The sequence below is a fragment of the Asterias amurensis genome, chromosome 21, assembly GCF_032118995.1.
Source record: "Asterias amurensis chromosome 21, ASM3211899v1".
Lineage (NCBI taxonomy): Eukaryota > Metazoa > Echinodermata > Asteroidea > Forcipulatida > Asteriidae > Asterias > Asterias amurensis.
This window is the reverse complement of record NC_092668.1, coordinates 5,303,305-5,316,320: the sequence shown is the minus strand read 5'-3', so window position 1 is coordinate 5,316,320 and position 13,016 is coordinate 5,303,305.

Below are 13,016 nucleotides of genomic sequence, written 5' to 3'. Positions count from 1 at the left end.
TGATGATTTTTTTTTTACAGCAACCATCTATACAAACATTATTTATGATTCTTCACCCCTAAATTGCGTAAACGGTGAGCCGGTGTATTCCTTTAAGCTCCTAGAATTAAATTATAGACAATGTTTTTTATCCTTGCCAATCCTGTATAATTAAACCAGTGATCGCGCTATATCTGCTTCCAACAGCTTGACAACAAAGTTCATATATTATTTATATTTACTAAAAAAAACATTGTGAGAAATGGCTTTCTCTGAAGTATTGCTATTTTTGAAAAACCCTCCAGGTAATTTCCCATCCAAACAAACAAACTGAACAATTTCAAGAGTGTAATTGTTTCTTTAATTATAGATCTCTCACAACTTTGATGACCAATTGAGTCAAAATTTTCACAGGTTTGTTATTTGTTTGCATATGCTGAGATACATCAAGTGACAATGTCTTTGACAATTATTACCAAAGGTGCCCAGTGGCTTTAATTGTCCACTTCTCTCTGAACACTCTCATTAATTATGTTTTAAATCTTATAGATCTCTCACAACTTTGATGACCAATTGAGTCAAAATTTTCACAGGTTTGTTATTTGTTTGCATATGCTGAGATACATCAAGTGACAATGTCTTTGACAATTATTACCAAAGGTGCCCAGTGGCTTTAATTGTCCACTTCTCTCTGAACACTCTCATTAATTATGTTTTAAATCTACCTGTTGGTCTACAACCCTATGAACCGTAGAATAATGTCTTACATCACGCTGTACAATCTTTATAAAAATCACGTGATTAAAGGCAGTGGACACTATTGGTAATTGTCAAAGACTAGCCTTCACAGTTGATGTAGCTCAACATATGCCTAAAAAAACAAACCTGTTAAAATTTGAGCTCAATCGGTCATCGAACTTGCGAGATAATGAAAGAAAAAATACCCTTGTCACACGAAGTTCTGTGCGAGACCTCAAGTTCTAAACTTGAGGTCTCGAAGTCAAATTTGTGGAAAAATACTTCTTTCTCGAAAACATGGCACTTCAGAGGGAGCCGTTTCTCACAATTGTTTATACCATCAACCTCTCCCCATTACTCGTCACCAAGAAAGGTTTTACGCTAATAATTATTTTGAGTAATTACCAATAGTGTCCATTGCCTTTTATATTCATACAATGTAGTGTATTGTCAATTAGTATCACCTAATACAATGTAATGGCAATGAAATGCTCGCAGTTAGACAGTAAACCCATTATATTAGTTTCCAACTCAGGTTTCAACCCAGACGGAATCAATAAACTTATTTGCCTAAGAATAAACTATAAACATAGTAAAATTGCGGGTACAAGTAATTATTGTCTTTTTAGGGAGTGTTGGCTCTGAAAAGAGCCGGTTTGGTCTCGATGCTTTTCCTGAAAACGAGCAGATCGAAACGTCGAGCCCAAACCCGCTCTTTTCAGAGCCATCACTCCCTTAAAGTCACCTGGCAGTGGTATTTTTTTAAATAAAGCTTTTGTCACTGAAATATGTGTTTTTATGAGAGGAATGTGAATAAAAAATTAACTAAGGTTTAAAAATCTTAGTTTTGATTGTATTTACAAATTTACGAGTAGGCCCCGACCCGAGAGGGCGCTGTTCGTGACGTATTTCAAGGCGCGATATTTGGAGAGAAAATTTGTAGTCGGGCCCCCGTACATTACGTCTGGGAACATGGCACATCAAAACAAATTTAGACACGATTTTACACACATACGTACATTGAAACTTTAACATGTTGAACGCCTAGTGGTTTTTACAAAAGCTATTTGCTGCGATTTTTATTTAACTATGCGACTTTTTAGTGACCAAATGGGTTGTAAGTTGGGGTCTGCCTACGTATTATTATGGAAATACGGCCACGGAGCAGACTGCACGCACGCACTATGGCTGCTGTATAATGTGCGGACGGTCACATAGGACCTGCACGCACGGTGAATCGCATGCGGTACCAACAAAAATTGTGTCACTTGGCAAAAGCTAAAAACATACCCTCAAAGTTCAAACTTACCCGAATTTTTTCACGTTTAGCAAATGCTCCTCTGGGTTCGTCACGTCTTTCAGATACCTTCTTCGATTTCCCACTAGCTGGTAAAATTGTTGGGACGGCGTCGTGTTTAAGAATGGCTCTTCTCGTTATGTCAAATTAGTGGTGTATCCCGGATTCGAAGCACGACGGCTCGAAGTGTTCGCTGCATAGCGCTGAAAAAGACGTCGGACCGGACCACTTTGCTCTAGTTAATCTGACTTTCGCAGCCCACAACCGCCTATACTTGGGATCTGCAGGAAATAGATGAAGACTGACCCCATCTTTAGTTGTTTTGCTGCATCCAGCAGCTATACACCTGGTCGGCATTGCCGGAAAAATAGAATTACATGTACTTTTGCACGTGTGTTTATCTACGCATCGAGGCAAAGTCTTCCTTTTCGTACGTCACAAAAGGGGTAGGCGGAGTCAACCCCCCAAGCATTTAATTAATTTTTTTAACATATAAATCGTGACAAACAATTACTCAAAAAATTGTTTTATTGTTAATAAACATATACTCTTATGTTTAAAAGAAAGAATCCTATTTCCAGGTGCCTTTAAAGATGCTATGTCAGATTTCTGGCCGATTTGACCCCAAAATTTGATTTAAAATTCAATAGGTATTTTGATGGGGGTCGAGAAAGTTACAAGATTTCATTTGAGCCATTGCTCGACAAAGTCCGCCAATGATTAGTAGCAGTGAAATAAAGTGCTCAATATTAGTTTTTGTCGGGATCCCGACAATATATCACGTGACCAATTCGTATGTGTTTTATAAGAAACGTTTCAAATTTTTGTCATAGTTCCCGACCATTAAAAGTAAAAGTTAAACTTGTCTTCGTTAGAGCGGGTGAAACTCTTTGAAATACCATTCACTCAAAAAAAATCTATTTTATAATGTTTGGGGCCAAAAATCTGACATAGCATCTTTAAAGAATTACAACATATAGCTGTACCCGCAAGTTTACTAATATTTTGTGTTTATTCCTATCCTTCACACCATGCAAAAGCTTCAAACATCATGCACTTGATTATTTGCCTATCACTTTAAAAGCGAAAGCTGACAGACCCAGATTTGTACAATATAAAACCATTTTTAATTTAATATGGTTGAAAATGAATGTTTCTTTGATAGTTTTTGTAATTTCATGTAAAAAGATGTCCGATTAAGTTAGCAAAATACTTGATAAAATGTTTGACTCGATTGGGAGAAAAATACTGGAGAATATTGACAGAATAAGTTTAAAATCAATATTTGAATTGTACGGTTATCGATAGATATAGCCAACATGTTTAGTTATAGTCTTGTTTGTACATCTTTGTCGCTATAGTACCTGACTTACCTTCATTTCCCACAAAAAAATAAACCCTGGAACTGCTGATTTATCGTGTTATGATAAGGAATAGTGTTTATCAGTAATGATACTATATATCATTCTACACGCAGTCATTTTGTCTGCAATAATAATGTCATATATATTAAGATTACCCTGGTTTTGTTATGACCACCACGAACACGTTTAATGTATAAATACCCCCACTTCATCTTACCCAATATAAATAACTAAGTCCCCAAAGTCCTAATTAAAACTCATTTGAAAATTCGCCCAACCGCAGAGTTTTTAGAAAGCGTGCGAGGAAAGCGCCTCCAGCGTCCACTGGGTGTTTAGTTTATGAAATACACGGGATAATCACGCGCATCTGTGGTTAAAATCTCGCAGGCGTGCCCCGCTGTTACGAAACTGGCTTTGGCGAGAAATCCGCCAGCCTGTGGTTTAATCAATGAAGTTGTTGACTTCGATTTCTTTGAGGGGTGTTTACTTAATTCCATGACAGATATGGAATAGGTTTAGATTAGAAGAGAGCATCTGCTTTCTACAAGGAAGGAGGAGCGGGGGGGGGGGGCGACTGGACTGTTGCACGGGCGGTGTTTTTTTTATGGCGATACTACGATAGCGCATGGAGGAAGAAAACACACCCCATAGATAGCGTGACTACCCGTTAGCAAAGTCCTAAGGAGGCCTCGGAAGTTAATCTTGCAAACAACGGAGGAAAATCACCTGCGGAATAAGAAAGGAATCTCACCGTCTTCATTCTGTGACAGAGTTTTTATTGCTAGTGTTGGTCGGAATTAGGTCAGAGATAAAAACACGAAGGGGACTACCAAAGGGTTATAACCCGAGGACCAATCGAATACCAATTTAGTTATGATAATAAAAGTGACACGTCCTGATGAGCTTGAGGGAAAAAGGAGGACAAATTCCTGATTGAACTTGAATATGGGTGCTGGAATTGAGAAACGAGTGGCTGGAGAATAAACTGGAGGATTTTGAACCTCATCCTATATGTATCGTCTTAACCAGCCCTATCCTCACTGACTAGTTACTATAACAATAATTAATCATTGCATAAAGTATTTAAAGGCACTGGACACTATTGGTAATTACTCAAAATAATTGTAAGCACGAAACCTGACTTGTAACGAGCAATGGAGAGCTGTTGATAGTACAACACATAGTGAGAAACGGCTCCTCTTTGAAGTAAATATTAAAAGACTTCAGGTCTGAGGCATTCTATCACCTGAAAGAACACAACATCATAATTGTAAAATAATAACTTTTCTGTCAGATTCTTTTGCAGCACAGAGTTTATAATTATGGGGAACACCGAGTGAGAACACTGGTCTTTGACAATATAACCAAAGGTGTCCTCCCTTCTCTCTTTATTTATTTCCCCTTTCTGCTTCTGTTACACAAGTACATAAGGGCATTCAAAACCAGGAAATTCTACGAATTCTAAAAACACTTGATTGTGTTTGTAGTGGACTGAAAGGGGATGTGGCTTTTTGTCACAATACACCAGCTGCGTTGACTCATTACCATCCTTTGTTTAGACTGTGCTGGACTTTATAATAAACCTTGGTTGAACTTTTGCATCTGATGAAGTAGCTTTAACAAATTAAAGAAACTTTAGTCTTGAACCCTTTTCTTATCATACGCATTTCACTGTACAATTATATTTTACATGTGACAATAAAACCTATATTAGGCAACTCAAACACATCAATTTGTGCGGCAAGGGTGTTTTTCTTTCATTTCTCTCTAACTTCCAACTTTTGTGACAATTGAGTCAAAATTTTCTCAGATTTGTTTATTGTATGCTTATGTTTGGGATACACCTAGTGTCCAGTGCCTTTCACCATCCTGTAACTGTTTTTTTTTTTTTTTTTTTTTTTTTTTGGGGGGGGGGGGGGTCTGGTTTTGGTCTTTTGAAAGGTCAAAAGGCGGTGGCTATGTACCAAACCTTTTTTTATTGAGGACGTGTTAATTCATACAATAACGTAAAAGTAATCGATCTTTTATTTGTTGGTGATAACATCATTTTTGAACAATACTTCTTCTTCTATTCAAAGTTCCTCCTCCATTGAAATTGTTCAGTTGATTTTACGTAGTTTTCTTGTTATTATTATTTTTTTTTCTAGTGTTCCTTCCGTTAAACAGCTGTTGCTAAAAAAAATTATTCTGTATAATTATAAGGATTTGCAATAAGTAAACAAATAAACTTACTATACAACGAACAGTCTCTGGTCACACCACCAATGATGTTTAGTGACAAAGTGGGCTTTCCTTGTGTTGCCTTTTTTTTCTTCTCTTTCATCTGTGCAGACCCTTCGATGTCAAAACCCTTACAATAACAGTTCCTGCCTCAAAAAACACCTCACAATGTCTACTTGTAAGCACTTCATAACACTTAATAAATTACGCCATTCAGAAACAAACTTACTACGTAAAGCTCTATTTCATTGGAGATTATTTCATTGGAGCTAAGTTAAATCAACTTGACCATCACCACGGTGCGTGTCTAGCTTGTCGTGTGAAAAAAAAAATGCGAAGAGCTACAATATTTATTTGATTATTTCAATTGTAGCCAAATCTTAATGAAATTTATGCACACTCCAAAAGGGGGGGGGGGGTTCTCACTTCGCTATTAAAAGAAGTGTAATTCATGAAGAAATGCCAAGGCTAGATGCATCAAAAGGAATTACTGACGGTCGGCTGTTTCCACCTCCCTGTAAGCCGCCATTTTGAAGTTAGTTAACACTCTTGACTCTACTCACAACACCTACAAATGTCACCCAAGCAAGAAACGAGTGTCGTGTACTTTTAACCACTTTGTCTATGATTGGAAAGCTCTTTGATAATAATCGCTTGCTTTTGAACACGTTTGGTTTGGTTTGCAACCCGATTTGTTATTTATTTTTTTCAAATCAAAATATGAATTCCCGAGGTAATCACCAGTCTGATAAGGAATTTAAACCCAAGTATTGATCGATCCGAGATAAAATGTTTTCTTCACTGACATGATTTTCGAGAAGGCTGACCGGGTTCCTAAAATCCGGAGAGACACGGATCGTGTAAACTATACATTCTTTCCCAGAAAATCACATAATTATTGGAAAACAGTTATCTAATATAGGTTTTATCGGTCAAATTCGGCAAATTAGCAGTCGATTTCATTTTCATACGTTCGAATTAAAGTTGTTTTGCCTTTACAGTTGTTACTGCGTTTCAAATTCAGAATTCGGCCATTCAATTTCATTTTTAGTAGAGCCAAATTCCTTTAGCACTCTGTTCAATTTAGCGTGTATCAACATTCTTTTTCGTGACAAACACGCCTCTAGAAGCGTCTGCGAATTTGAATGCTGCTTTGATGAATTGCTAAATTGAATGAATATTTTGTAAAATCGAATGACGCAACATTACGTTACATTACATGACCAATCGTAAAACGAAATCGAATGACCCTTTTTCAGTAGCATTATATTTCGCGCGAAATAGAATAGCTTGGTGATTAAATTGGCTGCTCACTTGCCGAAATTGACCGAGAAACCTATATTATTTATTTGTATGTGTGATTTTTAGATTCTTTTCATCCATAAGACACATTTTAGATCGAGGCATCGGGAGAGAGAAGTGTATTTTCAGATTTATCTGTTGGCAGGATATTATCACTCTCTCAATAAGTACTGCTCCCACCAAAGCTCTGATTTTGCTCTACTATTTTTTCTCGCTCCGGGCCATTCCGAAATTAGGAGGTACTTTCCGGTTTACTTTTACAGTAAGGATTTAATTAAGGATTGGGTTCCATGGAGCTGAAGATACTCAACCTACTAAGTTTATTGAACTTAATATTATATTCGGTAATGTAATGTTTGTTAAACAGGAAAAATTAATATCATTAAAAACATCAGTCACACGATAGGGTGATTGCACTTCTCATTTGACAGTTAATTGATATGAATGTTTTTAATTTGTTTTATTGCCGGCTTGTTTTAGACCGACAAAATTTCAACCCTGTAGACTATAGTATACTATAATCATCTGTATTTTTGCATAGATTCAAATGGGAATGTATATAAGTATTTTATCATATTCAAATAACTTATTTGATTGGGAAATTACTTCTTTCTAAAAAGAAATTATGTTACTTCAGAGGGAGTCGTTTCTCACAGTTTTTTTCCAAGTTTGTATGCTAACAATTATTTTGAGTATTATTACCAGAAGTGTCCCGTGCCCGTACGTAGTATGCACCAGTAGCAGTTCTCAAATCTTCCCGTCTTCAATTCCTCTTACCTCCTTTCCTTCACGTCTTCGTTGTCTCAATATCACCACATCACTACACTGGCCTCGAAACTTGTAAGTTTGTCGATTCAAATCAAATAGAGAAGACGTCGATTCTGTAATGTCATACTGTAAAACATCAGTTTCGATTTTTTGTTATGAACGCAAGTTTGTGTTTTGGGGATCGCTGATGTGACTTTATGAACCTTCCTCCCAGAAATTTTAAATCTATAGTGAGACTTGATAAAGTGTCTAAAGGCACTATAGACATTGGTGTTAACTCAATATATTGTTAGCATAAAAGCTTAATCGGTTATGATATGAGCAATAGAGAACTGTTGGTAGTGTAAAACATTGTGAGTAACGGCTCCCATTGAAGTAATTTTCCATTTATTGGATTTCGAGACCTCATAACTAGTTTTTCTTAGTAAGTTAGGGCTAGTAATTCTTAGAGAGTTAGGGCTAGTCTTTTTTCAAGTTAGGACATTAAGTTACTCGTCTTAATTTTAAGACTGGCCATATATTTTAATATTTCTTTGGACAAGTCTTAAAGGGACTGGTCCTGACTCTTTGCGGGATCGACCCCTGATATGATATAATTGTTAGTGTATTTCCTATATGGAAACCTTTTTAAAGTATTGAAGTTTAACTAATCTTTTTATAGTAGTGCTTTTCCACAACTTTTTAAATTTCGCGGTTTGTGGTTTTAACTATTGGCTGGTCCATTTTGTGGTTTATATGTTTAGAAATCTTTTATGCTCTTGGTTTTTTTTGCTCTTGTTTGCAGCTATTTTTAATGTGTACAGCGCCTTGGGGTCCAGTCATGGATGTAAGGCGCTTTATAAGCGTTGTTTATTATTATTATTATTAGTTTTTCAGGTCCCGAAATCAAGCATCTGAATGCAAATAACTTCGTGCAACAAGGGTGTTTTTTTTCTTCCTTTATTCTCTCGCAACTTCGACGACCAATTGAGATCAAACTTTCACAGGTAATGTATATGTTGAGATACACCAAGTGACAAGACTGGTCTTTGACAATTACCAATAGTGTCCAGTGTCTATACAGGGTTTTGATGCCTTTTGTAGATCAGTTTTTTTCTTTGGCCATGACTTGATACCCTACTGCGAATGAAGATGTTCATTAGTTGAGAAAAGAGAAAAGAGAAAAGACAATTAAAGAGGAATGTTTTCAAATGAGATTCGCGAACGTTGTAAAATGTACATGCTAAAATAACGTATGTCTCCTGAGATGAAAGTTATATTCGTGACATTGTTTTACTCGTTTTTCAAAAACTACAGCACCTCATATAAGTAATATTTAAAGGGAAGCTTTCTACAAACCTTATAAGTTTAATTTAAATCTGTGAAAGTGTGTTTTGGTCGTACCTAAAAAAGTACCCAAGACCCTTTACAGAAAAACGGGATTACATTCCTACAAGTATAGTTATCTTAATGTTTAGGACTCGAAAGCACAACATTTATTTTTCCGAATTAGAAAACAAAGATATCTAAAAGGACTCCAAACCATAGTTTTATACAGTTTTTATTTTCCTTTTGCAAAAAGCTGACCTTGAACATTCCACTGCCTTGCTTGCAGGCAAGATACTGCACTGGTCACACAACAATATTGTTAAACATTAAGTGTAATGCGACCACAAATTCAAGTAACAGCTAAAAAAGTGTGAGATGTGCCACTCTCTTTCTTCAAATCAGAAATGTGCATTGTTCATTATACTGATAAGATAATAATGGAACAATCTCCCTCTACACATCAAACAAGCCACTACGATCTCAAGTTTCAAGACTCTTCTCAAAACACACCTATTCAATTTATCTTATACTTAACTATTCTTTTGGTTCCTCTGAGCGCTTAGAGACTTTCTTTTGGAGGTGTTAGGCGCTATAGAAATGCGGTTGTTATTATTATTATATCGAAGTCTTATATAGCGCACGTATCTACCAAACAAGGTACTCGAGGCGTTGAGTATAATACAAACTTTCAGAAAATGGGGTAATTGCAGTGATGATTTTTTCTTCTTCTTCAATTGAGCTGGGTATTTACAACCATTTCGTTGGCTTTGAACGACAGAGAATATTTCCATTCAACTGGACAGGATGACAGTCCATCGCAGGTTACTCTCAAGCTCTCGCCAGTACACAGTTGTACTCCTGAGTGGAGAGAAGCAACTATGATAAGATCAAGAACCGAGCCAACACGTTGCCTAACAGAAACACGGTAGCTTGAGACCGGTGTTTCTTAGCCGCTCATCCGCCACGACATCCAAAACATCTAATGGGAGACTTTGAGGCGCTTGGTGTCAGCAGACTTACCAGGTAAATTGCCATTGTGTACGTAGTTCTGAGCATGCGCACAGTACCGATAACAATGGATTTTACCTGGTAAGTCTGCTGCCACCAAGCGTCATGAAAGTCTCCCATTATAACAACGCCAAACTTTACTTTGTTAAACTAGTTAAAACTTACACTTACACTGGGTTTCACCGCAGCCCCATTCTGTGTTCTTGTAGCCCCCAGAACCCCCCACCCCAGAGGATGTCGCAATTTTTGAAAAACCACAGATATTTCTGTCATTTTTTCTCGAAGTTGTCTAAATTGTTTTTGTTTGATCGAGTCATGACGGAGGCATGTAAAGATTATTAGTTGGAAATTAAACATGCCAATGCCTTCACTTCCCAAATATTAATTTCCTCCTGTCATACGTAGCTTACTAATTATACACTCAACCTCATCTGAGTACACCATGTACTTGCGAGAGTCCCGGATGCCTGGTCAAGATTAACTAGTTTGACGTGCATTAGGAGTACAATCCCTACTGCCTAGTGGACGTTTTTCTCCCCGGGGCGAAACCTCCGGCAGTCCCCCACTGAAAAGTGCACCTAACACGCTGGGATGACGATCCCTCGCAGATGATGACAAGGGGGGTCGGGGAAAAATAATTCCGTCAACAGACGACAAACATGCCTTGTCAAAATAATTGAAAAATGTTCGTACAGCTCTGACCTAATTTGACTGTGCTTTTAAAGACGAGCCGTTGATGTAACCGCCATGCATGTTTGGAGAACTGTCGGCTGCGTTATATTTTTAAGGCACTATACACTGAACGGCGCTGCAGTTTAATTAAATCAGGCCTCGATTTTTTGAAAGATATTTTTTAGCGCGTGTCGTGTGATAGTTAAAAACCTAGAATACCTCTCCTCTGATTATTAAAAAAAATATGATTTTAAGGACAAATACATCCCGAAAGAGACAAGTATAGAAATCTCGTCATGCAGCTGTAATTAAACAGCAGTCAATATATTTCCAGGACGAGTTATTCATTATATTTGACTGGTAATCAACTTTTAGCAGTGAAGCAAAAATGGGGCAGTTGTTGTTTGCTCTGCGTGCACGCATATAGCTCTATTGGGAACGAGTTCATGCGGTCGCTGAACACACATGTCTTATTAAGCGACAGAATAAGGATGCAGATGAATTAATTTGTATTTATTAATTTGTTTTCCATCTTCAAGATACATGATACAAATATCAGCTGTTTTTATAATGGCCGTGTGTCTTAACATTGAGAATAAGAAAACAAACATTACTTACAAATACAGTAATAATCAGAGTAAGAAGATTTTACAGCTGATTTAAAAAGAAAACAAAAGAGGATTAAATTTAACTTTAGACATTAATTTGTTTATACATATTTGGATACATTCTGGGCCCTACAAAGATTCCTTAAGACATTCCATGTTAGGCTTGCAAGAACAACATTAAGAAAATCAGCTTTTTTTATTTTGATTGAACCCTCGCATATCTAAAAACATTCCATTAGGAACTTTGTATTGGCCCCCTTTAAATATCTAAGGAAAACTTATAAGACATTGTGTCTTGGTCGAGAGTCTCAAGTGTCAAGTTTGTTTACAAGTGCATTTTTGTAGTTGTAATGGGAAACATCTCCATTGCCATAGCAATAACAATAGTGTTTTCCACTTACAGGCGGAGTTTTATCACTCGCATCCCCCTAAACAACCTTCAGGCGCACAATTCGCTGTCTTCCTCCAAAATGAGATTTCCCTGCCAGAAGATCGCCAAGATAGGTGGCAGAAATAACAGTATCCTCAGGAAGGATGTTGCCAGTGGGATGCCGGAGCTATAACTAATGGTGTGTTGGAAGCGCTGGAATGTACAAGTATGGGTGGTTTAGCCATACATTAGACGCGGTGAAGGGAAAGCCCGTGGGGTGATCAAGTGCACGCTCATCATGTCTCTGTCCTAGTTCGTGTGGTCTAATGATGCCCGGTGTCACACCTTAATTTGTTTTTGTTTCGAAAGGACGGTTTTTGTGTCATTGGGGCATGTATAGGCCAGCGATGCTGTGGTTGGCCTGGGGGAACTGAAAGAAGGCACTGATTGGCTATTATTTCAATCGAATTACAATAATCAGATGTTTTGGCGCCACGCCACTCATTCATCACAAAATCACATCCAATTTTTCAGCTGAATTAAGACAAAAATGGGAAGAATACCACCCCCCCCGGGTTGATTCATGATACCCCAAACCTTGTTTTGTCTTGGACATCATACGGGGGTGTTTAAAGACACTGGACACTTTTGGTAATTGTCAAAAAGACCATAAAATAACAAACCTGTGAAAATTTGAGCTCAATTGGTCGTCGAAGTTGCGAGATAATAATGAAAGAAAGAACACCCTTGTCACACAAAGTTATGTGCCTTTAGAAAGTTGATTTCGATACCTCAATTTCTAAAATATGAGGTCTCGAAATCAAATTCGTGGAAAATTACTTCTTTCTCGAAAACTATGGCACTTCGAGGGAGCCGTTTCTCACAATGTTTTACACCATCAACCTCTCCCCATTACTCGTCAACAAGTAAGTTGTTATGATTATATTTATTTCGATTATAGTTACCAATAGTGTCCACTGCCCGGTTTGGGTTTTGTGTCTTTGGTTCTCTTGTGTTCCTTCATGGCACTGTTAATAGGTATCACGGATATAATTTAACTGACACAGAGAAGTCTGCCATAAATTAAGAATGTTCCCGCCAAAAACATCTCACAATAGTTATGTTGTAAACAGAGGACAATGGTTTGAAAATTAAGAAAGGAAGAAGAAGGAAAACACAAGTACTGCAAAGACTCCCCAGCTAACATGCTTACGATGGGCAAACGTCGGCGAACATCGACAATGTCGGCATAACAAAACGAACGTTGGACAGACGAAGGGAAGTTCGGAGTCAGTTTTTAAAATGTGGTACGAACGTTGGTGAACAGTTTACAAATATTGACTGATTCGAGTACTGTGGTGAAAACTACGACCCACGAGGTT